The sequence below is a fragment of the Choloepus didactylus genome, chromosome 6 (assembly GCF_015220235.1).
Source record: "Choloepus didactylus isolate mChoDid1 chromosome 6, mChoDid1.pri, whole genome shotgun sequence".
In the NCBI taxonomy this organism is placed as follows: Eukaryota; Metazoa; Chordata; class Mammalia; order Pilosa; family Megalonychidae; genus Choloepus; species Choloepus didactylus.
This window is the reverse complement of record NC_051312.1, coordinates 141,807,046-141,829,544: the sequence shown is the minus strand read 5'-3', so window position 1 is coordinate 141,829,544 and position 22,499 is coordinate 141,807,046. Positions and strand designations below refer to the sequence as shown.

At 35.7% G+C, this 22,499-nt stretch overlaps 1 pseudogene; it reads left to right on the top strand.

Annotated features, from left to right (window-relative positions):
* Positions 1-208: 208 nt before the first annotated feature.
* The window catches only part of LOC119537377, a 31,158-nt pseudogene continuing 8,867 nt past the window's right edge, over positions 209-22,499 (top strand).

Sequence of the window (22,499 nt, the reverse complement as noted above, 5' to 3'; positions counted from 1 at the left end):
GGCATCAACTTCCTCGTTCCCACTCTCACCATCTCTCTCATTGGTTTCATTCTGTGCAGCATCTTTCACACCAATTCCACTGAGGGCAGGTTCAAAGCCTTCAGTCTGTGCATTCCCACATAATAACTGTTTCTCTTTTCTTTGGATTGTTGTCATTTATGTGGGGGAAAAAATCTCTTCTGTCTTTTATGCCAGTGTGCTTCCCATGATGAACCCCTTAGTCTACAGCTTGAGGAATAAAGATGTTAAACTTGCCCTGAGAAAGACCCCAAGTAAGAGAAAGTTTCGATCATAAGTAGGATCTCATGTGCAGGTAGTTTCAGGACATGGGTGTTTGGTATATTTAATTACAATATATTTGGTAGAAGCTTTCTTATTCTACATCATGGTGAAGGAAATTTGAGTCTTCTCTGAATAATATATTTCCTTCTCTTTTCTAATAGAAGGTATTCTTATTTTCCTCACCATGTACACAATTTTTTCCTTTCATTTTTTTTTATTTTCAAGAATAAGGAATTTATTATATATCTTTTTCATTGTCAGTTTCAATTTTTTCTCCTGTAATAAGATGAATGGTTCTTCAGTGACCAATAAAATAACACTAGGGTGGAATTTTGTTATTGGCATGAATGTACCCTTGTCTGACAGGAGTAATGTGCCACTGGAAGCATGAGTCAAACAAGTCTCCACACTTGCTTTTCATCCTCCACTAAGTAGAAGTACGCCTCCTTCAAATGCTAGTGTTTCACACAGATAAAAGGTTCCATACAGACTATCAAGAATAATCCCCTTTGCAGATGTAATACTATGGACTACATTGTTTCCAAAGGGTTTTTTTTTTTTTTTTTTACACTTAAATGCATAACAGACTGCCAATTTATGTTTATTCTTTGGATATGAAAAGTGGAATCCAGAGAGATTATTGATTTATTTAATGTCACACAGCTTCTCAATGAAAAAACCTAGAGTAATCAGTAGTGTCCTGAATTTCTCTATTGTTCTTTCTAGTGTACTTTGCTTTTATTTATTTTGCTATTTTTATTTCAGTATACAGTGTATATGAGAAAACATTTCTATTTTAAAATTGATTCTGCTTTGTTCCAGGGCAATAAATATATTTTTCTCTGTGGTTTTTGCTATTTTTGTTTACAAAATCTTGAGGGCTCCTTTTGTGGGAATGATGAGGTTTGTAGGGTTAGTATAATTTCAAGAGGACTGGCTCATATGCAAAATTGACTTATTTTGCAAAATAAAATAAAATTAATTTGGAATGTTTCCTGGTGCTTGTATTTCAGAGAATATGTGGTTGGGAGAGTTAAGAGACCAGCAATATGTCTTTGGGCCAGGACTGAAGAGACACATGGTCAATAATAAGAGGTGCCTGTGTGAGGATGGTCAATGAGGGATTTGTGTCTTTCATTTCAACCTGAATTTGCATCCTGTGTCCTACTGTGTTATTATCCTCCACTGTCTTTGGAGTTTTGATGAAGCATATCATTCACAATGTGTATATATCAATAGTAGTGTTTGGAGAAATGAGGGAGGAAAAGCTCTGGTCAAAGGTTGAGGAATCAGGTAGAAAGAAGAAAGCAACTTCAGGATATAACATAGTGAGTGGTAAACAAAAACTGAAGCTACAGTTTAGAACATAAAATGATGGGAAAATGAAACCCCATACCCACTTCTGCCCTCTACCTTATGTTAGCTGTGAGACGTATTATGTGGACTGTAGGATTTTTATGGATATAATGTTGTTTCTGGGTATTTGATGTAAACCAAATGTTAAATCATACTTCTGGTGGACCTGGGAACAACTAAATTACTCTTTTTCATTTTTTTTTAATTAGGAAAGTTACCAGTTTATAGAAGAATCATGCATAAATACAAGATTCCCATATACCACCCTACCACCAATACCTTGTACAGGTGTGGAGCATTTGTTACTATTGATTATGCTATCATTTTTATAATTTACTATATTTTTAACAGTAGTTACCTGTGCTACATTTGATGAAAGATTCTTAAAATAGTACTATTAATTATCACCTGTGGTTTACATTAGGTGTATTTTTCCTATATACCACCTGTTTCGGTTTGCTAATGCTGCCGTTATACAAAATACCAGAAATGGATTGGCTTTTATAAAGGGTGTTTATTTGGTTATAGTGTTAACAGTCCTAAGGCCATAAAAATGTTCACACTAAGGAATCAACAATAGGGTACTTTCACTGAAGAATGGCCAATGGGAAGGCACGAGGCTGGTGTTTGTTCCAGGGTTCTGGTTTCAAAATGGCTTTCTCCCAAGTTGTTTCTCTCTAAGCATCTGGGATGTTCTCTTAGTTTCTCCCAGGCAAACTCTAGGCTAGCAAAAGGCTATTTTCAACGCTGTCTCTAAAATGTCTCTCTCATCTGTGGCACTGAGCTCCTTCTGCCTGAGCTCTTATAGGGCTCCAATGATTTAATTAAGACCCACACTGAATGGGCAGGATAACACCTCCATGGAAATAATATAATCAAAGATACTACCTACAGTTCTGTGAGTCACATCTCATGGAAACACACAACCAAGAGGTCATACTCTAATCAGAAAGATTAATAAATCTGCCCCCACAAGTTTTCATTAAAGAGTATTGCTTTTGGGGGAACATAATATATCCAAACTTGCACACCAGCCTATTAGAAACACCTTATATTAGTTCTGTACATTTGTTATAATTCACAAAAGAACATTCTTATAATTGTACTATTAACTATAGTCCATTGTCTACAGTAGGGTTCACTGTGTTACACAGGCCTAGGTTTTATCATTTAATTTTTATTCTAGTAATATATGCTATCTAAAGTTTCCCCATTTAACCAAAATCACATATATAATTTAGGTTGTTAATTACACTCATGATAATGTGCTATCATCACCACTGTCCATTTCCAAATCTTTACCATTGGCCTAAATAGAAATTCTGTACCAATTTAAGTTTTAAATCCCCATGCTCTAACCGTAGTCTGTCCCCTGGTAAACTATATGCTAGATTTTGACTCTATGAATGTGCTTACAATAATTAGTTCATATCAGCAAGATCATACAGTATTTGCCCTTTTGTGGTTGGCTTATTTCACTCAGCATAATGACCTCAAGTTTCACTGCTGCATGTATCAGGCCTTCATTCCACTTTACAGCTGAATATTATTCCATTGTATATACCACTTTGTTTATCCATTCATCAGTTGAAGGACACTTTGGTTGCTTTCAAGTTTGGGCAGCTGTGAATAATTTGATAGGGCCATCAGTGTGCAAGTGTCGGTTTGAGTCCCTACTTTAAATTCTTCTGGGTATATACCTAGTAGCAGGCTTGCCAGATCACATATTTCTATACCTAGTTTCCTGAGGAACTTCCTGTCTCCCATAGTGTCCACACCATTTTACATGCGCGCTAACAATGAATGAGTTTTCGTATTTTCCACATCCTCTCTAACACTTTTAGTTTTCTGGGGTTTTTTTTTAATAGTAGCCCTTCTGGTGGGTATGAAATGATATCTCATTGTGTGGTGTGTGTTTGTTTTAATAGAGAAGTTGTGATTTTATAGATCAGTCATGCATAAAATGCAGGATTCCATATACCACCCCACCACCAACACTTTGCATTGGTTTGGAGTGAGCATTTGTTACACTTGATTATATCACAGTTTTATAATGTTAATAATTAAGTTTCATATTTCTACTTAGGGTTTACTATGTAGTGTAGTTGCATTAATTTTTTTTTCAATTTTTATTCCGTTACCATAAATACAATCTAATATTTCTCCTTCTAATCATACTCAGCTGTATATTTCAGTGCTGTTAATTGTGGTCACAATGTTGTGCCACCATTACCACCATCCATTACCAAAACATTTCCATCATTCCAAATAGGAAACCTTTATATTTTAAGGTTTAAATACCCAGACCCTATCCCCCTTCAGTCCCCATCCCCATAGCCTATATTCTAAATTCTGACTCTGGGTTTTCTCATTCTAATTGTTTCAAATCAGTGAAATCATACAATCTTTGTCCTTTTCTAGTATGGCTTATTTTCCGTGCTATATCTTCAAGGTTCATCCATGTTGTCATGTGTTTCAGGACCTTGTTCAATATTACAGCATAATAATATTGCATTGTGCGTGTATATACCACGTTTTATTTATCCATTCTTAAAATGATGGACACTTGAGTTGCTTCCATCTTTTGGAAATTGTGAATAATGCTGCTATGAACATAGGTATGCAAGTATCTGTTCAAGCCCCTGCTTTCAATTCTTTTGGGTATATACCTAGTAGTGGGATTGTCAGATCATATGGTAGTTCTTTACTTAGCTTTCTGTGGAACCGCCAAACTGTTTCCACAGCAGGTGCACTATTTTACACTGCCACCAGAAATGAAAGTGTTCCTATTTCTCTGCATCTCCAACATTTATTTTCCACTTTTATTTTTTAAAGCAGCCTTTCTAATAGGTATGAAATGGTATCTCATTGTGGTTTTGATTTGCATTTCCCTGATGGCTAATGATGTTGAGCATCTTACCATGTAGCCATTTGTATATCCTCTTTGGAGAAATGTTTATTGAAGTGTTTAATTGGGTTGTGTGACTTTTTATTGTTGACTTGTAGGATTTCTTTATATATCCTGCATATTAAACACTTAGGGATATATGGTTTCCAAATGCTTTCTCCCAAAAGTTTTTAATTTTGATAAGGTCTCATTTATGTATATTTTCTTTTGTTTATTCCCAAAACACAATCAAGTTGAAGACACTGTCACTAACACAATATCCTAAGATTCCCTACATTTTCTTCTAGGATTTTTATCATCCTTATTCTCATATTTGAGTTATTTTTGTATATGGAGTGAGAAAGGGGTACTCTTTCATTATCTTGCATATTGATATCCAATTCTCCCAGCATACTTTGCTGAAAAGACTGTTCTTTCCCAACTGAGTGGACTTGGCAGCCTTGTCAAAAATCAAATGGCATTAGATGTGAGGTCTAATTGTGAACTCTCATTTTGATTCCATTTTGTCAAAATATCTACCTTTGTACCAGTATCATGCTGTTTTGATCACTAGGTTTTCAATATATTTTAAGGGCTATTTGGGTCCCCTTATACTTCCAAATAAATGTGATAATTGGCTTTTCCATTTCTGCAAAGTAGGCTGTTGGAATTTTGATTAGAATTGTGGTGAATGTGTAAATTATTTTGGGTAGGATATCTTAATGTCATTTAGTCTTCCAAATATGGGATTTCTTTCCATTTATTTAGGACTTCTTTGATTTCTTTTAGGAATATATTGTAGTTTTCTGTATACAAGTCCTTTAAATATCCTTGGTTAAATTTATTCTTTGATATTTCATTATTTTAGTTGCTACTGTAAATCAAATTTTTTTCTTCAGATTGCATGTTATTAATGTATAGAAACACTAATTGCATGTTGATCTTGTATTCCACCACTTTGCTGAATTTATTCTAGTAGCTTTGTTGTAGATTTTTAGATTTATTTATGTATAAAAAATATATGCTCAGGTCTTCTGCAAATAGTGAAAGTTTTACTTCTTCCTTTCCACTTTGGATTCCTTTTCTTTTTCTTGCCTAATTGCTCTAGCTAGAACTTCTAGCATAATGCTGAATAACAGTGGTGACAGTGGACATCTTTCTTTTGTTCCTGTTATTAGAGGGAAAGCTTTCAGCATTTGCCATTGAGTATGATGTTGTGGGTTTTCATATATGTGTTTTATCATTTTGAGGGTTTCCTTCTAGTCCTATTTTTCTAAGTGTTATCATGAAAAGATGCTAGATTTTGTCAAATGCTTTTTCTGCATCAATTGAGAGGATCATGTGTTTTTTTCCCTTCAATTTGTTAATGTGGTGTATTAAATTAATTGAGCTTACATTGAGCCATCTGGGATAAAACCCACTTGGGTCAGGGTGTATAATTCTTCTAATGTGCTCCTGGATTCAATTTGCAGTATTTTGTTGAGGATTTTTCATCTATATTCATAAGAGGTATTGGTATGTAATTTTCTTTTCTTCTGGTATCTTTATCTGGCTTTGGTATTAGGGTAATGTTGGTCTCATAGATTGGAGTGAGTAGTGTTCCCTCCTCTTCAATTTGTGGTAAGTTTTTGACCAGGATTGGTATTCTTCTTGGAATGATTGGCAGGATTCATCTGTTAACCCACATGAGTCTGGGCTTTTTCTATTGGCAGATTTTTATGACTGATTCAATCTCTTCTCTTCTATTTCATCTGATGGGAACTTCTTTCCTCTAGAGTCAGTGTATGTTCATGGATTTCTTGAAGTTTTTCTATTTCATCCAAGTTTTCTAATTTGTTGGCATGCAGTTTGTACAGTCTATCCTTTAATGTTCCTTTTATTTCTGTAGGGTCAGTAATAATGCCCCCACTCTATTTCTGAGTTTACATATTTGTGTCTAATCTCTTATTCTCTTTGTCAGTCAAGCTAAGTGTTTGTCAAATTAATTGATCTTCTTAACTAATCAACTTTTGTTTTTATTCATTCTATTGTTTTTATTCTCAATTTATTTCTGCAATATTCTCTGTTTTCTTTCCCTTTGCTTGTTTTGGGATTAGTTTGCTCTTCTTTTTCTAGTTCCTCTAGGTGTACAATTATGTTCTGATTTTAGATCTTTCTTTTTTTCAATGTAAAAATTTAGGGCTATAAATTTCCCTATCAGTGCTGCTTTTGCTGCATAGGTTTCGATTTGTTGTGTTCTCATTTTCATTTGTCTCAAGATATTGACTGATTTTCCTTACAGTTTCTTCATTGATTGTTTAAAAGTGTGTTGTTTAACTTCCATGTATTTGTGGATTTTCCAGTTGTCTGCCTGTTGATTTGCTGCTTCATTCCATTATGGTCAGAGTAGATGCTTTGTAAAATTTCAATCTTTTTAAATTTATTGAGACTGTTTTGTGAACCACCATGTGGTCTATCCTGGAGAATGGTCCATGTGCACTTGAGAAGAATGTACATACTGCTGTTTTGGTGTGCAGTTTCTGTATATGTTTGTTAGGTCTAGTTCATTTGTGATATTATTCAAATCTTTGTTTCCTTATTTGATCTTTGGTCTACATATTCTTTTATTCATAGTAGTGTCTCCAACTATATTGTAGAGGTGTCTGTTCCTCCCATCAGTTTACCAGTGGTTGCTTTATGTATTGTGGGGCACCCTGGTTATTTGCATAAATATTTACACTTGTTATTTCTTGTGGATTTCCCCTTTTATTAATATATAGTGTTCTTCTTTGTCTTATAACAGCTTTTAAAAAAATTATTAAGAAGTGGGTTTACTGATCAATCATGGTGTATGGGAATCCCGTGTCTTATAACAGCTTTTGACTTATAGTCTTTTTTTTCTGATATTAGTATATCTACCCCAGCTCTTTTTTTGGTTACTATTTGCATGTAATATCTTTTTCCAGCCTGTCACTTTTAACCTATTTGTGTCTTTGGGTCCAAGATGAGTGTCTTGTAAACAACATAGTTGGATCATACTTTTTTGCCAACTTTGCAAATCTGTGTATTTCATTTGGGGAGTTTAATCCATTAACATTCAAGGTTTCTACTGTAAAGGTGGTACTTACTTCAGCCCTTTGTCCTTTGCTTTTATATATCATATCTTTTTTTCTTTTGTTCTGTATCTGACTGGTCTCTTTCACATTTCTCTTTCTTTAAATACTTTCTTTGTGGTTACCCTGGGGTTTATATTGTATAACCTACCTCTATTACCTACTAAAATGAAAAGATACCAATTTAAGCTTCAATAGTGTACACATTCTCTGCTCCTGTGTCCCCATGTTTTCTGTTGCTGTTGTCCCACTTTACCACTTCATATTTTACATGTTATCAGGAAATATGCCTTTTGCTAGTTCAATTGTATTCTGATTCATATAGGAATTAAAGAATATTGTGGTACATTGAGGATAGGGTACTTTGGGGTTTTGTGTTTCTCCTTTTACTTACCCTTAATGGTAATCTTCATTTCGTCACACTCCAAGTCACTCCCCCTGCATTTTCCTTTCAACCTGTAGAACTGCCTTTAGTAATTCATGTAGAGCAGGTTTCGGTTTAAAACAAACAAACAAACAAAAAACCTCTGTTTTGTTTATCTGTGACTATTTTAAACTCTCCCTCAATTTTGAGAGACAGTTTTGCCATATAAAGAACACTTGATTGACAGGTTTCTTCTTTCAGTGCCTTAAATATATCATTGCATTGACTTCTGGCCTCCATGATTTCTGATGAGAAATCAGCATTTAGTCTTACTGAGGATCCCTCATATGATAAATTGCTTTTTTCTTGCTGCTTTCAGGATTCTCTCTTTATCTTTGACATTTGATGTTTTGATTAGTGTCACAGAATAGGTCTGTTAGGATTTATTCTCGATTTGGAGTATCTTGCACTTCTTGTATATATATTTATGGCTTTCATAAGTTGGGAAATTTTCAGCCATTAGATCCTCAAATATTCTTTTCACCCCATAACACCCATGACATGTATGTTTGTGCATGCTGTGCTATCATTCAAATCCCTGAGACACTCAAGTTTTCCTATTCTTTTCTCTACCTGTTCTGACTGTATGATTTTGATTCTTCTGTCTTCTAGCTTATTAATTCTTCCTTCTGCCTGCTCACATTGGCTGCTGTACACCTCTAGTGTATTTTAATCTCTACTATTGTGTTTTTCATCCCTTTAATTTCTTTTTATATTCAATATTATTGAGATATATTCACATACCATACATTCATCCAAAGTATACAGTTGTTCACAGTAGCATCATATATTTCTGCTCATTCATCACAATTTCTGATCTTCATTACTCAAAAAGTAAAATAAAAAGAATAAAAATAAAAGTAAAAAAGAACACCCAAAACATCCAATCACCCCCATCCCCCTCATTATTCATTTATGTCCTCATTTTTCTACTCTATTTATACACTGGATAAAGGGAGTGTGAAACACAAGGTATTCACAATTACACAGTTACACCCTGTAAGCTATGCAATCATCTTCAAGAATCAAGGCTACTGGGTTGCAGTTCAGCAGTTTCAGATATTTCCTTCTAGCTATTCCAATATACTAAAAACTGAAAAGGGATGTCTACATAACACATAAGAATAACTTCCAGAATGTCTTCTCCACTACATTTGAAATCTCAAAGTTTCTCAGCCATTGAAACTTTATTTTGTTTCATTACTCTTTCCCCTTTTGGTCATGAAAGCTTTCTCAATCCCACGATGCTGGGTCCAGGCTCATCCCTGGGAGTCATGTCCTATGTTGCCAAGCCATGTCCCACATAGGAGAGAGGGCAGTAAGTTTATCTGCACTAAGAATTGGCTTAGAGAGGGAGGCCACATCCGAGCAACAAAAGAGGATCTCTGGAGGTAACTCTTAGGCATAATTATAAGTAGGCTTAGCTTCTCTTTTGCAGTAACAAACTTCATATGGGCAAGCCCCCAGATCAAGGACCAAGCCTTCTAAATTGGTAGTCCCTAATGCTTATGAGAATACCAGTAATTCCCCAGGTAGGGATGTTTAATATTTCCACATTTTTCTCCAGTCACTCAAGGGGGCTTTGCAAATACATTTTTATTCTCTGCCCAAATTACTTGGGATGTATTGGGGCTTCACACTAACCTCTACAAACAAACCAGATCTCACTCCCTATTCAAAGTTCCATGTAATTAGGGTGTTTAAATTAACTGACCATACAAGTTAGTTTGTACAGTGTGCTACAGAAAATATAGATTTTGCACCAAATAAACATCTCTTCCTTTGGTCTCACACAGAAGTTGAAGTTTTAAAACAGTCAATATCATCCTTTACCCCTTAGTATGATTTGCCTTAGTCCTAACCAGATCAGCTTCATTCATATCTCCAATTGAAGTCTAGACTCTTTTTCACCTTTTTTTACCAGTTGCTGTATGGGGTAATGCTGACTTTCATAGCTACCAAACTCTGGCTCTGAGTCTCAGGTGTCACACAGATACCCGAAGTTCCAGGGATTGACCAGGTTATACACAAAGAGCTCAGCATCTTAGAATTTAGAAATAACCATTACAACTCAAGAACAGATCTAGTTACTATAAGAGCCTACAACCTAGGAGCCTTTATCATAAGGCTTCCCCTGATAACCTGTGCTCTCATTCAATTCTCAAAGGGTTTGCACATTATATTTAGTTCTTATCAGTGAGGCATTATGTTTGTCTTTTGTTGTTTATTTCACTCAACATTCTGTCCTCAAAGTCCATTCACCCATTGCATAACTCACAACTTCATTCCTTCTTGTACCCACTCAATATTCCATTATATGTATACACCACAGTTCGCTATTCCATTCATCAGTCGATGTACCCTTAGGCCACCTCCTTCCATGGCGAATCGTGAACACTTCCACCATAAACACCGATGCTGAAGGAGTACAGAATATTCAACAGGATTGATTGTATAGATCCAGAAATGGATAGCACAATACTTTAAGTACCCTTGATTTGTTTCTTTTTATACTTTCAAATATTTGTTTATGCTCAGTGTCTAGCATTCTTTATCCATTTATGCATATTTTCCTTCATCTTCTTGAAGTAATTTAGGAGATTTGCTTGAATATCTTTGATTAGGTATTCCAAATTCTTCATCTCCTCTGAAGTTTGTAACTTGTTCTCTGGACTGATCTATATCTTCCTGTTTCTTAATAGGGCTTATAATTTTTGCTGATATCCTGGCATCTGATTATCTTTATGCACTTACCCTGAAGGTCAGTTTCTCTCTCCTGCCTTGGTATTTATTGTTGATTTGCTTTACATTAAGGATCATCTTTGACTCGTGGTCCAACATAAACTAGACCTTCAGAATAGCCCGAGTTTAAATGAATGGATTTTCTCAGCGCTTCTTCCTCTAATTCTTGTCTTGTATATGCAGTACAACTTTTAAGATTTTACTTTTTGTGTAACTGTTTCACCTACATGAAAAAGTGTCCTCTCCTTTGTTCCTTCTCTGGGAATCTTGATCTGTTCTGTTTATTTTTGTGTAGAATTTTATCCCCCATGCCTGTGATATGTTGAAATTCTCTCCCTAAAAGCCCCATTTTCCTTACATTTTTCAGTTCTGGCACACTCCTGTCTTCAGATTGTCAGTTTAACCCCACTTTCTATTTTAGTTTTTCTCTCTGAGGCTTGTCTGCCTCTGTGCAGTCAGATGGATTCAATTCAAAAAGGTAGGTTACTCCAAAGAATTCTGTTTCGTGTATAAATGGTCCACTGACAGTAACTGGATTGAGTGCATCACTTGAAAGTCACTGTCTTGCTGTGGTCTCTAGTTCTATGCCCCAATCCCAGGGGCCCTTTGATATGTGTTCCTCCTTGGGTTTCTGTGGTCTTGGGTCCCTGTGCCTAGATAAGTGTGGGGTTCTAAGTCAGTGTCCCTGGTGCACAGGGTAGGGATCAGGGCCACCATCTCTGGGCAACTCCCAATCTGCACAGGACTGGGTGAGGCAGAGTAAAGAGGATTGGTGAGCCAAGTCAGAGGTTTCCTACCTGATATTTTTCCCTTTCTTTGATTCAGCTCCCATCTGTACCATCCTCTATAGTTGAAAGCAAGTGGGATTTGACCTTTTATTCACTGAATCTCTTGGGAAGTTTTTTCAGGGGTTGTCTTACATCACCATGAAGATGATGTCACCTATACATCTTTTTGTTTCCATGTGTTACCCCACAGAGATTTTAAGCTACAAAAATACAAATACAGCTGGGAGACCAATAATATAATTTGTTATTTTTAAAATAAAATTTTGGATTATTTTCCTTTTAAGAATACAGGCAAGAGATGCATACTCTAGAAATCCTTAATCTGGTCTGTTGGAGATTGAATCCTGTCCCCCTTAAGGACATATTCTAGTTTTAATACATGTTTCTGTGTGTGTGTGAACCCATTTGTAAATAGGACCATTGAAAATGATGGGTGTGGACTCATTTTTTCCCTAGGGTTTTCAAAGATATTATTTAGATGAGACACAATTGAATCAGGGTGGCCTTAATCCACACAGCTTATCCTTATAAGAGGAGGAAATGTGAATTCAGTCAGTAGCCAGTAGAAGACAGAAAACAGGATAAAACAGAAAATAAGATAGAGCACTATGTGACACAGGCAAAGATTGACATCTAGAGTCCACAATATGCTACATCCTGCAGGAGAAAGCACAGTCTGTCAAGAATTTGATTTTGAGCTTCTAACTTTCAAAACCATGGGACAATAAATTCTTATTGGAGAAGCCAAACTATTGCATGGTACTTGTCATAGAGTGACAACTGAAACATTTTCTAAAGTAACTATTATAATTACTACAATTTTTACCATTTATCTAAGGTTCACTCAATATTTAAGCATTGTAAATTTTATTCTTGCTGGTGTGCTTGTTTGTGTTCTAGATGTTTAGCACTGCTTAATCATTCTCTTTGGGTTTTAAATAGCAACTACTCCAGTCCTTGACCAGCATGTCAACTTCCTTTGCACTTAAGTTCTATTTATCTCAAAAAGCTGGAGTTTTCTTTTTTGTTTTCTGTGTTTTTCTTTTACTTGCAGTCTTATTTGATAAAATTATACACCTACTGCATAAAAGTATCTGTGTATAAGTAAATAGGAAATTGTAATACCTGGGATCCTCTAGACAGAGCAGAACCACAATGTTCTATTCCTAGTCTGGACAGACGCCATGGTGAGTTCCATATCATCTGGGGTAATGTAGAGGCTAAGCCTGCTCGCCTGGACATGTGAGGGACAAACACTATAGAAACAGTGTCATCTTTCCGATATCATTACTCATATTGGCTGCAGGATTCAAAGAAATGTCTCATTAATGACTATGCATGCGGCTTGTACTAGACCCAAATCCACGGATCTTGTCCTTTTTTCATTTTTCTTACAACCCCTCCTTTGTTATTGTGACTGTTCTTGTTCCCACTTGAGAATGACCAAACAGTGCCATAAGATCCTCCCTCCCAGTGCATTCAATACTGAAGAGAAGACTTACTACTCCACATTTTGTTGCCAAAACTGCATAACCAGAGGTTGATTAGAGGAGGAACACCAGGTATCTAGGAGAAATGACATTTATCTCAGGTTATAAGGGCAGAGGATGGATAACATTATAAAATTGCAATTGTTACTAAATAAAATTGCATCAAATATTTTGCAATAGAGCCAACAGTCATACTTCGATTTTTTTGTCACTTAAAGGAGAATATTGCCCATTAAGTTTGATTTACTTATCAATGACCTTTATCATGAAATAAATAGTTTTATATTAATGATAATGAAGTATATTCCTAGAGACACATGAATATTACCTTAATGAGATGGCTTCAGTAAAAACATTTTTAGGGTAGAGGCTGCTCTTCCCTATTTCTGTAATGCTTCCCATGCTTTATCTATTTAGAATGTCAATTGTTCTTGGTGGACAAGAAATTGTTGGAGTGGATTATCTTGTCTCAATAACAATAATAAAGTGTGTATTATTACAAATAATAATGAAATACAATAACTACAAGTAGAATTTGATTTTTGCTGTCCAATATGTAACCAAAATAATACAAATTGTATACAGAATTCCTCTGTTCTTCCCCTGCTTCCTTATGTAGCTACACTACCATTATCAAAACCAGAAAATATATTTTTTAAATATTCAGATCTTATTCAAAGTAAAGAAGTGTTCCAATCATGCCCCCCCCCCCCTTTATACATGAGACAATCCAGGGTCATAGAATGCATTTACTTATGTCTTTTTTACATAATTTTCTCCATTTTGGGACAACTATCTGTCTTCATTGTCTTGAATGACATTCACTCTTTTAAGGATACTAATTATTATGTAAAATGTCCCTGACTTGAAAGGAGAAGCAGATACCTCTACAATAATAGTTGGAGACCTCAGTACACCACTCTTATTAATGGACAGAAGATCTAGACAGAGGATCAATAAGGAAATGGAGATGTTGACTTGTATGATCAATGAACTAGACTTGACAGACATTTATAGATCACTACACCCCACAATAGCAGGATACACATTTTTCTCACATTCTCAGGGATCATTCTCTAGGATAGACCACATGTTGGGTCACAAAGCAAGTCTCAACAAATTTAAAAATATTGATATTATACAAAACACTTTCTTGGATCACAGTGGAATGAAGTTGGAAGTAAATAACAGGCAGAAGGTTGTAAAATTCACAAATATATGGAGGCTAAACAACACACTCTTGGAATACCAGTGGGTAAAGGAAGAAATTACAAGAGAAATTAGTAAATACTTTGAAACAGTGAAAACACAATATATCAAAACTTATGGGATGCAGCAAAAGGTGGTGCTGAAAGGGAAATTCATTGCACTAAACACCTATATTAAAAGAGAAAAGAGAGCAAAAATAGAGGAATTAACCACTCACCTTGAAGAACTAGAGAAAGCAGCAAACTAACCCCAAAGCTAACAGAAGGAAAGAAATAACCAAGATTCGAACATAAATAAATGAAACTGAGAACAGGAAAACAGTAAAGAAAATCAACAAAACCAGAAGTTGGTTCTTTGAGAAAATCAATAAAATTGATGGACCCCTAGCAAGCCTAACAAAAAAAAAAAGTGCATGCAAATAAATACAATCAGAAATGGGAAAGGAGACATAAGTACTGATCCTGCAGAAATAAAGGAGACAATGAGTAAGATATTACAAGCAACTATATGCTAATAAACTAAACAACTTAGACAAAATGGACAACTTCCTAGAAAAGCATAAACAACCAACATTTACTCAAGAAGAAATAGATGACCTCAACAAACCAATCACAAGCAAAGAGATTGAGTCAGTCATCAAAAAGCTGCCCAAAAGGAAAAGCCCAGGACCAGATGGCTTCACATGTATATTCTATGACTCCAACATCACCCTAATACCAAAGTCAGATGAAGATACTACAAAAAAAGAAAATTATAGACCAAACTCTTTAATGAATATAGATGCAAAAATCCTCAACAAAATACTCACATATCAAATCCAGCAGCACAGTAAAACAATTGGACACCAAGAACAGGTGGGATTTATTCCAGGTATACAAGGCTGGTTCAACACAAGAAGATCAATTAATGTAATACACCACATCAATAAATCAAAGCATAAAAACCACATGAGCATCTCAATTGATGCATAAAAGGCATCTGACAAAATTCAACATCCTTTATTGATGAAAAAAAAACTTCTAAGGATAGGAATAGAATAGAACTTTCTTAATATGACAAAGGCAATATATAAAAAACCCACAGCTAACATCATACTCAACAGAGAAAGACTGAAAACTTTCCCTCTAAGATCAGGAAAAAGATAGGGATGCCCACTGTCACCACTGTTATTCAACATTGTGCTGGAAGTTCTAGTTAGAGCAATTCGGGAAGAAAAAGAAATAAAACGCATCCAAATTGGAGAGGAAGAAGTAAAACTTTCACTGTTTGCAGATGACATTCTATATGTAGAAAATCCAGAAACATCTATAGCAAAGCTGCAAGCTACAAGATCAACATGCAGAAATCCGTAGTGTTCCTGTTCACAAGTAATGTGCAACAAGAGGAAATCAAGAAATAAATTGCATTTATAATAGCAACCAAAAATTTCAAGTATTTAGGAATAAACTTAACCAAGGCCACAAAGGACCCATACAGAGAGAACTACAAGAAACTGCTAAAAGAAATCAAACAGAACCTAAAAAAAAATGGAAGAACATACCATGCTCATGAATTAGAAGACTAAATATAATGTCAATTCTACCTAAACTGATTCATAGATTCAATGAAATACCATTTAAAATCCCAACAACTTACTTTGCAGGAATAGAAAAACCAATAACCAAATTTATTTGGAAGGGAAAGTTGCCCCAGATATGCAAAAATGTCTTGAGAAAGAGGAACAAAGTGGGAGGTCTCACACTACCTGACTTTGAAACATTAAAAAGCTACAGTGCTCAAAACAGCATGGTACTGGCATAGGGACAGATATACCTACCAATGGAATTGATTTTAGTGTTCAGAAATAGACCCTTGCATCTATGGACAACTGATCTTTGATAAAGCAGTCAAGCCAAAGCATCTGGAATAGAGCAGCCTCTTCAATGAATGGTGTTTGGAGAACTGGATATCCATTTCCAGAAGAATGAAAGAGGACTCCTATCTCACACCTTATACAAAAATTAACTCCAATTGGATCAAGACCTAAACATTAGCACTAAGACTATATGACTCTTACAAGATCTTTAAGATATTGCCCTACATAATCTTATGATAGGAGGTGGTTTCCTAGACCTTACACCCAAATTGCAAGCAACCAAAGAAGAAATAGACAAACGGTATCTCCTCAGAATTAAAGTTTTGTGAACTTTGTCAGAAAAGTAAAAAGGCAGCCTACACATTGGGAGACAATACTTAGAAACTACATATCAGATAAGGGTTTAATATCCAGAATATATAAAGTGATCCTACAACTCAACAGGAAGACAACCCAATTAAAAAAATGGGCAAAAAACATCGCCACTTTTCTGAAGAGGAAATAAAATGGCTCAAAAACAAATGGAAAAAATGTTCAAATTTACTATTAGGGAAATGCAAATCAAAACCAAAATGAGGTATCATCTCACACTTACCAGAATGGCCATTATCAAAAAACACACACACACACAAAAAAAAAAAAAAAAAAAAACAGAAAATTACAAGTGCTGGAGAGGATGTGGAGAAAGAGGCACACTTATTCATTGTTGGTGGAAATGTAGAATGGTGCAATCACTCTGGAAGACAGTGTGGAGGTTCCTCAGGAAGCTAAGTATTGATTTTTCATATGACCCAGCTATTGCATTAAAAGGTATTGCTAGGTATATACTTCGGAGGAACTGAAAGCTAAGACATGAACGGACATTTGTAAACTGATGTTTATAGTGGCACAACTTAACAATTGCCAAGAGATGGAAACAGCCCAAATGTCCTTCAACAGAAGAGTGGATAAATAAACTGTGGTATATACACATGATGGAATATTACACAGCTGTAAGACAGAACAAAGTTAGGGAACATATACTAACATGGATGAACCTTGAGGACTTTATGTTGAATGATGTTAGCCAGAAATAAAAGGACTAATAATGTATGGTCTTACTAATACGAAGTAAAAATTAATGAGCAAAATTTGAGAGTTAAAAGTTGCTAACACAGGCTCTCAGTAGATAGAAAGAAGGTAGAGATTGGGCATTTGATGCTGAAGGACTAAGAATGTTCAACAGGCTTGATTGTATAGATCCAGAAATAGGTAGCATAATACTGTGTGATGGTAGCACAATATTGTAAGTACACTGAACAAAGATGTCTGTGAGTAAAGCTGAAAGAGGAGGGCTAACGGCATGTATGACACCAGAGATAAAAATAGACAATAAAGACTGGGACTGTAATAAATTAGCAAAAACTGGAGTGGTTAATGATTGTGACTAAATGTACAAATATAAAACTGTTCTTGCATGTGGGAGAACAAATGAATGTCAACCATGCAAAGTGTTGAAAAACAGATGGTATTAGGGAAAAAAATACAATCAAAGCAAAATGTAGTCTATGATCAACAATAACATTGTTATATGCTTCCATTTAATGTAACAAAGGCAATACACCAAAGCCAAATGTGTATAACAGGGGGGATATAAGGGACGGATATGGGATTCTTGGTGGTGGTGTTGTCTGACCTTACTATTGTATTGTATGATATTATCTTTTTTTATTCTTAAAAAAACCCTTTTTTTCATAGTAATCATCAAGTTCAAGTGCTGACACTGGTGATAAATGCACAAGTATAGATTCCTTAAATGATTGTACACAATGGATAATTATATGGTATGTGAATTTATTTCTATAAAATTGTAGGAAATATATAAATAGGGATAATAGTGCTTGAGAAAACATGGAGAGAGGGATGTACCTATTTACTGTTGGTGAGGAGGCAGAATGGTGTAGCCTTTCTGGAAGACAGTGTGGTGGTTCCACAGGAAGCTAAGTATGTGGGTGCCGTAAGGTTCTGCAACCTCATTATGGGGTATATACCTGGAAGATCTGAGAGCAGGGATATGAATCCACATTTGCACCCTGATGTTTATGGAGGTAGTATTCATGATCTGCAACAGATGGAGGTGGCCTAAGAGTACACTGACTGAGCAACCGAATGGTGAACTGTGGTGCATGCATACAATGGAATACTGAGCAACTGCAAGGAGTGGAGCTGTGAGACACACAGTGAGATGAAAGGATGCTGTGGACAGCATTTTGAGTGAAGTACACTAGAAACAAAGGCAAACACTATAATGCCTCACCAACATGGACTAACTACCATTTGTAAACTCATAATTGGAATCTTAGAGCACAGCTTATCAGGGAAATGCTTATTGTAATGGTCCCTAGACTGTAAGTTCTTATAGCAGTCATATATATTACTGAATTGTAATGTCTGTCTGCAAATTCTGAGATGCTGATCCCTTTGTCTATAACCTGATCGGTCTCTGAAACATTGGGTATCTGTGCGACACCTGAAACTCAGAGGTAGAGCTCCGCAGGTCAGTGTTTGTGCATACAGCAACTGTTAAAAAAGTTGAAAAAGAGTCCAGACTTCAATTAGTGATATGAATGAGGCAGATCTGTTTAGGACTAGGGCAAATTGGACTAAACAGTAAAGTACCATACTGACTGTGTTTTAAAACTTCAACTTCCATGTAAGACCAAGGGAGAGATGTTTTATTTGGTGCAGGATCTATGTTTTCTATAGTTCACTCAACAATTTAACTTGTTCCACCAGCTTGTTCAAATACCATATTTACATGGAACTTTGAATTGGAAGTGAGGTCTGGTTGGGTTGTATAGGTTAGTGTGAAATAGCAACATATCCCAAAGTAATTTGTTCAGAGAATAAAAATATATATGCAAGGCCCCCTCTGAGAAGCTGGGAGAAAATGCGGAAGTGTTGGACTTCCTCACCTGGTTTGTTGCTGATGTTCTCACCAACACTGAAGACTGATGGCTTGGTATGCTGAGCCCTCTATCTTGGGGCTTGCCCTTATGAGGCTTGTTGCTGCAAAGGAGAGGCTAAACTGGCTTATAATTGCACCTACAAGTCTCCCCCTGACTTCCTCTTTGTTGCTCAGATGTGGCCCTCTCTCTCTAGCTAAGTCAACGTGGCAGGTGAACTTTCTGCCCTTCTCCCTACATGGGACCTGACTCCCAGGGGTGTAAATCTCTGTGGCAATGCAGGATATGACTCCTGTGGATGAACCTGGATCCCACATCATGGGATTGAGATCATCTTCTTGACCAAAAGGGGGAAGTGAAATGAAACAAAATAAAGTTTCAGTGGCTAAGAGATTTCAAATGGAGTCAAGAGGTCCCTCTGGTGGGCATTCTTATGTACTACATAGGTTTTAGTTTTTAGGTTTTAGTGTACTGGAATACTTAGAAGTAAATACCCAAAACTATCAAACTGCAACCAGTAGCCTTGACTCTTAAAGATGTCTATATAACTATGTAGTTTACAAGGAGTGACAGTGTGATTGTGAAAACCTTGTGGATCACGCTCCCTTTATCCAGTGTATGAATGGATGAGTAGAAAAATGGGGAGAAAAACTAAATGAAAAATAGGGTGGGATGGGGGTGATGACTTGGGTGTTCTTTTTTTACTTTTATTTTTTATTTCTATTTCTGGTGTAAGGAAAATGTTCAAAAGTAGATTGGGGTGATGAATGCACAACTATATGATGGTACTGTGAACAATTAATTTTACATCATGGATGATTGCATGGCATGTGAATATATCTCAATAAATATGAATTTTAAAAAATCGAATAGAAGCAGAAAAACAAAAGCAAAGAAAAACCAAAAAACAGCAGATTAGCTTTCTCTGAGGTAGAAGACAGAAAAGAGCACTTTCTCCTTGGGGTGTGATAACTTCCATATACACAGGGCAAGAACAAGAAAAAAAAAAGAGTTGAAAAATTCTGATCAAACAGAAGCTATGCTAGATGTCTAGAATAATGTGAACCAAATGTCAAGGAAGAGATAGAGAATAAAGCCAAACAAGAAAACCACAGGCTAAAGAGTGAAAACAACTTCTGGAATAAACTAATCAAGAGAATCAGATGCCTAGACACCAGCAAAAAATGACAAATCATACCAGGAAGCATGAAGTTATGGTCAAGTGAAAGAAACAATTGAACACATTAAATGAGATGCAGTCATTCAAAAAACTAATTAAAGAACTTCAAATCTTATAAATCAATTCAATGAGCTGAAGGAAAATGTGGCAAAAGATATGAAGAATATACAAAAGACACTTGGTTACCATACAGAAGAACTAGAAAGCTTGAAAAAACAAGTGGTAGCACTTATGGGAATGAAAGGTATAACAGAAGAGATGAAATACACAATGGAGACATACAACAGCAGATTTGAAGAGGCAGAAGAAAGGACTAGTGAACTAGAGTACAGGACACCTGAAATCCTACATACCAAAGAATAGGGAAAAGATTGGAAAAATATGAGCAGGGGCTCAGGGGATTGTAAAAAATATGAAGTGTGTGAGTATATGTGTTATAGGTGTCCCAGAAGGAGAAGGGAAGGGTAAGGGTAAAGGGGCAGAAAGGATGATGAAGGAAATAATCAATGAAAATTTCCTGACTTTTATGAAAGACTTAAAAAATAACAGTTCCAAGAAGTACAGCATACCCCAAACAGAATAAATCCAAATACATATAATCCAAGACACTTACTAATCACATTGTGAAATGTCAAATACAAAGAGAGAATTCTGAAAGCAGCAAGAGCAAAACAGTCCTTCACATACAAGGGAAGCTCAATAAGACCAAGTGTGAATTTCACAGCAGAAACCATGGAGGTGAGAAGGGAGTGGTATGATATATTTAAGATATTGCAGGATAAAAACTGCCAAACACTGCCAACCAAGAATCCTATATCCAGTAAAACTGTCCTTCAAAAATGAGGGGGAGTTGACCTGAAGATGATTATATAATAATGTAGATTACAAGGGGTGACAGTGTGCTTGTGAAAAACTTGTAGATCACACTCCCTTTATCTAGTGTATGGATGGATGAGTATAAAAATGGGGATAAAAACTAAATGACAAACAGGGTGGGATGAGGGGAGATGGTTTGGGTGTTCTTTTTTTACTTTTATTTTTTTACTCTTATTCTGATTCTTTCCGATGTAAGGAAAATGTTCAGAAATATATTCTGGTGATGAATGCATAACTATATGATCGTACTGTGAACAGATTGTTTACCATGGATGACTGTATGGTATGTGAAAAGATTTCAATAAAACTCAATTTAAAAAAAATGAGGGAGTGTTTAAAATATTTACAGATGCAGAGTTTGTGAACAAGAGAGAAGCTCTACCAGAAATTCCAAAGTGAGTACCACAGGGAGACAGGAAAAGAAAGGAGAGATAGGTTTGGAGAAGTGAATAGAGAGGATGACTATCAGAAAGGGAAACTAAATTGGTAAAAAGAGAGAAAAAAATAATTTATGACATAAAAATCCAAAGGTAAAATAGTTGAAGAATGTACTGCCTTAATAATCACATTAAATGTTAATAGAGTAAACTCCCCAATCCCAGGACATAAACAAGCAGAATGGATTTAAAAAAAAAACAGGATCACTATATATGCTCTCTAAAAGAGACTCAATTTAGACCCAAGACCCCAAAACCAAAAATGGTTGAAAAAAAGGATTTTTCTGAGATACAGTGCCCCAAAATACATGAGGCAATCACTGACAACACTGAAAGAAAAGTAGGCATTTTTACAATAATAGTTGGAGACTTCCATACACCACTGTCATCAGTGGATAAACATCTAGACAGAGGATCCAAAGGGAAACAGATCTTGAATAATATGGTAAAAGAACTCGACTTGAGACATTTACAGATCATTTCACCCCAAACAGCAGGATACACATTTTTCTCAAGTGCTCATGGATCATTCTCCAGGACAGATGACATGTTGGGTCACAAAGCAGGTCTCAATAAATTTAAAAAGATCTAAATTATGATCCAAGAAAGTGTTTTGTATACAGAATGAAGTTGGAGACCAGTAACAGGCAGAAGGTGGGAAAATTCACAAGAATATGGAGGCTAAACAACACATTCTTAACAAGTGTGTCAATGAAGAAATTGCAAGAGAAATCAGAAAGTATCTCGAGGCCAATGAAAATGAGAACACAACAAATCAAAACTTATGGGATGCAGCAAAGGCAATGCAGAGAGGGAAATGTATTGCCCTAAACACCTAGTTTAACAAAGAATGAGGAGCAAAATTCGAGGACTTAAATGCTCACCTGACAGAACTACAGAAAAAACAGCAAACTATTTCCAAAGCAAACAGAATAA